Here is a 6,000-nt window from a genome sequence, read left to right as displayed (position 1 = left end):
ATGGTAGGCAGAAGAATGATCCCTCAAATATGTCCACGCCCTAATCCCTGGAACATGTGAATAAATATGTCATGTTATATGGGGAGGGGGGGATTAAGGATCCTAATCAGATGACCTTGAGATGGAAAATCTCTCTGGATGAGATGGGTGGGCCTCAGGTGATCCCAAGAATTCTTAAATGGGGAAGTGCTAGACAGGAGTCAGAACAGAGAGGGGCCATCATTGGTAAGACTCAACAGCCATTTCTGGCTTTGACGATGGAAAGGGGGTCACGAACCAAGGAATACGGTGGCCTCTAGAAGCTGGTAAAGGCAAGGAAATGCCTTCTCCCTTAGAGTCTCCAGAAGGAACACAGCCCTGCTGACACCTTGATTTTAGCCCAGCAAGACCCAGTTTGGACATCGGCTCTCCAGAATTCTAAGATAAAACATTTATGCTGTTTTACATTGCCAAGTGTCTAATCATTTGTTATAGCAGCAATAGGAAACTAATACACTCTCTTTTATCAAGAAAACAAAAACAAAAAAAACCTTGCATATGGTACCTGGGTGGCTCAGTTGGTTAAGATCTGCTTTCAGCTTGGGTTGTGATCTCAGGGTCCTGGGATCAAGCCCAAGTCTCTCTTTCTTCTTCTGTTCTTCCCCCTGCCTATGCACGCTCCCTCTCATGAAGAGATACAATCTTAAAAAAAAAAAAAAAACCCACAAACTTCAAAGAAAGTTTATTCTTGTTCACAAAAGAAGAGTGGTCTCATAAGATTTGGTCTGATTATATACACAGGTATGGCAAGAATGTTAATTTCCCACACAGACATTATAAATTTGTTTTAAGTTTTCATAAGGGATCTCAGGTTGAACTTTAAGTGAGGGACACCTGGTGGCTCAGTGGTTGAGCATCTGCTTTCAGCTCAAGGCATGATCCCAGGTCCTGGGATCGAGTTCCACATTGGGCTCCTTCTGAGGAGCTTGCTTCTCCCTCTGCCTGTGTCTCTGCATCTCTCTATGTCTCTCATGAATAAATAATCTTTAAAAAATTATAAATTTAAGTGAATTCTTCTCTTCTTGAGTCCTGCAAATATTAAAGATTTTGGGACCTGCCAGGAAATTACTTTCTACCTTCCTTATTCATCTATAACGTTGGGAACTCTGTAAACTGTGTGTCAGGGAGGGCAGTGAAAGTATTGGTTTATATTTCTTCAAGAGTATGGACACACCTGATTACATAAGCATCATTCTCAAATATGACAAACCAATGTTTCCAATCATAGAATGGTAAAAGGGAGGATATATTCTTTAAAAACCCATGCCAAAAAAAAAAAGCCATGCAAATAATACATTGCTATGAAAAATAAGGAGACTCAACAGGAGTTTCTGGGGAGAGGGAGAAGGTAGTAGTCCAGTGAGATTAGATATATTTTTAAAAGGATTTTATTTGATACATAGAGAGAGCGTACGTGCATGCACAAGCCAGGGGAGTGGCAGGCAGAGGAAGAGGGAGAAGCAGGCTCCCACTGAGCAAGGAGCCTGATGTGGGGCTTGATCCTAGGACCCCAGGATCCTGACCTGAGCCAAAGGCAGATGGTTAACGATCTGAGCCACCCAGGTGCCCCTAAGATACCATTTCTAGGAGTTTCATTTCAGGGGCACCTGGATGGCTCAGTTGGTTAAGCATCTGACTCTTGTTTCAGCATAGGTCATGGTCTTGCAGGGGTCAAATGGAGCCCCACACTGAACAGAGCCTGCTTTGGATTCTTCCTCCCTCCCCTCCCCTGCTGCTCCTTCCTCCGCTTGCACTCTCTAAAATAAATAAATAAAATCTTAAAAAAAAAAAGTTTCATTTCAGTTTGCAAGAGCAGAGTCTGCTAAATTGTTATGTGGTACACATAGCTTATGAAGAGAGAGAAAAGGCTTCCTCAGATTTCCAGGAAATGGAACATTAAAAAAACATCAATAATATTTCAAACTATAATCATCTTCCAGCAGTTCATTCAGTCCTATGTAATCTAGATCTTAGGTTAGCAATCTCATGAAGCCATCTGCTTCTCATCTAAAGAGTTCTGGAAATCCCAAATTGGCCCACTGGTATTATCTGCATGGTGTTTAAGTGATGACACCAGAAGCCTGTACTGAAGAGACTATTCTTTAAAGTGTCAACAGTTTGAAGTACCTAGTGCAGTTCTTTTCCACTGGGTGGAAAGAGGAGACTCTGAGACATATGGTCCTTCTTTGCTGAAGACATAAACTCTTGGCTGGTCCTGATTGTTGCACTTTCAGAGAAGCATCAGAGTAAAATAAAATCTACCTGTAGATGACCTCATGGTGAAACAGATACTTCTATTTCAGACTGTGAAAATCACTCTCTTCTTTAATTACAAGGTTATGGGGGAAAAAATGAAGTTAATTGATTGGGCCTCAGATCTATGGATTTCTGAACACTTCGAATTTGTACTATGGTTTATGTAAAATTGTCTTCAAGGCAAATGGCTGACCAGAAATCTGGGACCATGTGAGCAATGAAATGATGAATGACAGTAAGGGATTATAAACCATCAAATAAAGAATCCGTGAGTCCACACGGACATAAATGAACAGAGGAAAAGGGAAAGTTCTTCTATATAGTAGATTAACAAGTAATAAACACAAAAGGAATATGCTAAAACCAGTGGATGAAAGTTTAATGAGTAACATAGTCTCAAAGGATATTCCCACAAATTACTTATTAATTTCAAATGGAGAAATAGTAACTCCACAATGGAGAGATCTGAAGATACCATCTTAACTAAATGATTAAAGCTAACATCAGCAATATTGGGACAAACCAACAAATGTGCTTCCTGATATGATGCCCTGAGGATATGAGATCACTCCTGTGGTATTTCTGCTAAATATGCTCGGAGAACCTAAATCTAATCATTAAGGAAACACCAAGACCTCCCAAATCGAGGGGTAATCTACAGAATAACTGGCTTGGACACTTCAAAAACCTTGTCCAAAAAAAGGTTAAAGGACATTTTCAAATTAAAGGAGACTTACTGACTAAATATAACGTGTGATCCTGGCTCAGATCCAAGACTGGGGGAAAATAGCTATAATGGCATTATTGGGATTGTTGATGAAATTTCAAAATGCACTCTGTAGGTTAGATAGTATTCTATCAATGTTCAATTTCCTGATTTTAGTAACTGTGCTGTGGTTAAGCAAGAAAACATCTTTGCTCTTGAAAGGTACACGTGAAATATTTATGGGTTTAGGGACACAGTGTCTCCAATGAACTCTCAAGTTGCAGAAAGACGCGCGCACACACACGGAATGGTAAAGCAAATAGGGCAAAAACAATTGATGAATGTGGATGGATGTTATGGGGAGTTCCATGCACTATTTTTACAACCTTTCAGGTAAGTTAGAAATTATATAAAAAGTAAATAACAAAAATAGTTGGCCCCAAATCTTTTATTTCCCCCCACAGGACTAAAAATATCCCTAAAACCGGAGTGTACTTTCATGGTGTGTAAACACCTTTAAAGAACGTAACTGAATCTTGCTGAAGTAATTCAGAGGTTCTTCACTGTCCTACATGTTCAATCACCATTTATTTGTTGAGGGAAAAAAAACACTAATTAAAAAAATTTAGCTGAATTTCCCATGTAATCAAAGCTTACTCTTTTACGTCTTTCTTTCCAGCAAGTATGTGGGAGCCTCCTATGCGCTGGACACATTCTAGGTGTTTGGTGAACCAGAGACAAAACTCCCTGCCCTTGAGTTTGTGTTCCAGCAGGAGGACACAATGAACAGTGGACATAACTAATAAGTGAATCATGTATTATGGATTAAACGGTGATAAAATGCTGGAGAGCAAGAATAAAGCAGGGTAAGGGGGATCAGAAATGCAAGCGCAGGGGAAGTTAGGCCAGCCCACTGTTTTGTTTTGTTTTTTTAAGATTTATTTATTTATGATAGACAGAGAGAGAGAGAGAGAGAGAGGCAGAGACACAGGAGGAGGGAGAAGCAGGCTCCATGCCGGGAGCCCGACGTAGAGCTCGATCTCAGGACTCCAGGATTGCGCCCTGGGCCAAAGGCAGGCGCTGAAACGGCTGAGCCACCCAGGGATCCCCCAGCCCACTGTTTTAAGTGGAGCAGTCAGGAAAGGCTTATTGTGGAAAAGCACAAACTTGAAAGAAGGAATGAACTTTCCAGGGATCTATGGAGAGCAATCCAGACAGAAGAAACATCCACTGTGGCTGCTATGGCCTGAAGAAGTCTTATTTCTGCTCAAAATCCTCTACTGGCTTCCCATTTCTCTCAAAGAGTTTTGCAGCATCCTTGAAGGTCCTATAGATCTTTTCCCTATTAGCTTCTTGATTTCATCTCCTACCTGTTCCTTAACATTTATGAATGTTCCTAACTACATCGGGTTAAAAATATCTTCTGAAAAATGAACTATCTTCTCAAATGCAAGCATCACATTTTTCAGACTGCAGCTTACTAACCACCCCATAGTGTAATGGCAGTAGTCACAGGCTCTCCTGAGCACAGCATATAGATTAAAATGCTAAGGACCGCCGAAGTGTAATGTAGCAATGCGTGAGTTGTATGAAAGGAAGGCACAGTAAAGTCCAGGACTGTGTGTACAGGCCTGCTTCCTCATTGCTGAGTTCTCATTTACACAGGTTTTTCCAACAAAATGTGCAGGCATCATCTGTTTCAGAGAATCACACATCAGATTATCTCCAAGGTCTCTTTCAACTCTAGACTGCCCATTTTCCAGAACAGACCATCGCTGCTCAGTAAGAATAAATGAGTTGTCTAAGGGACACAATCCAGGGATACCTAGGTATCTATCTTAGCCACCAGAAGCCACCTTCTCCCAACCCCCAGCTTTCTCAGCAGCTCATCACTGTCTCCCAAAAGCTCCCCAGAGGACAAAAGCACAGAAGTTCCCTCATCTAAGAATAAAACATTTTACCCTATTATTCTCCAGGGACAATTATGGAGTGTTTCAGGTTGTGTCACTGATTACTCGCTATCATTTTGCAACTCCAAATAACTTTAGGTTCCCATAGCAACACACTGTTCTGGAAACAGACACTGTTCCCTAATCCATGTGGGAAGGAATAAGAACTTCTTCCAGAAAACTCACAGCAGGTGGGAGAAGACACATCCTGAAGTGTTAAGAGTGGGGATGGTTATTAAGGACTTTGTTCTGCCAAAGACAATGAACCTTAAGTGGTCACCACTGAATGATTAACCAGTCCCCCGACCATCCTGAATAAGCTCCAAGGAGGGATCTCTGCTAAGAAAGAGTCTTAGTATTGCATGAAGCATTATGATGGCTGGCCAAACCAAGGCAAGAAATTAAGACCTTAAGCTCCATGAAGTGAAAGAAACTTCCACTAAACTTCACTAAAAGTATACAGTACATTGCAAACCCATAAAATTTACGTTGGCAGACAGACCAGAAGGCCTATCATATGCTTAATTATTTGGGAGCTTGTGTATGGACGTCTGCAACTTACTTTGAAAGGGGTCACAGAAATAAGATGGATTGATGTAAGGATGCGTAGATATATACAAAGCAAGCATATAGTCAAATAATTGCAGAATCCAGGTAGTTGGTTTAAGGATAGTCACTGTAAATTCCACTTTACCCAAAGCTTGAAATTTTCATAAGACATTAGAAGTAAACATATAGGCATATCGCATGAGAGAACAGGGAAAAAAGAAAACAAATGAGAAAAGGGTGGTAGAGAAAGGGATAAAAAGGGAAAAGAAGAGAGAAGAGATTTTTAGTGTTGTCCCGAAGTTGATTCCTTTTCTCTCACCTTTGTACTTGAGAGCTTCGTAAAGCAGATGATTTTGACTGAACTGGATTGAAATTATTGAACTATATCGTGGAGTCAAAAGGAACCCAAAGGAACTTTTTTTGAAACACCAAATTACTAATGCCACTTGATGTTCTGGAATTGGTTATGGTTGTCCTAACAGGTGCTTGTGTAAAAGAAGC

Source organism: Vulpes lagopus, chromosome 8 (assembly GCF_018345385.1).
Source record: "Vulpes lagopus strain Blue_001 chromosome 8, ASM1834538v1, whole genome shotgun sequence".
Taxonomy (NCBI): Eukaryota; Metazoa; Chordata; class Mammalia; order Carnivora; family Canidae; genus Vulpes; species Vulpes lagopus.
Note: the sequence above shows the minus strand (reverse complement) of the source record.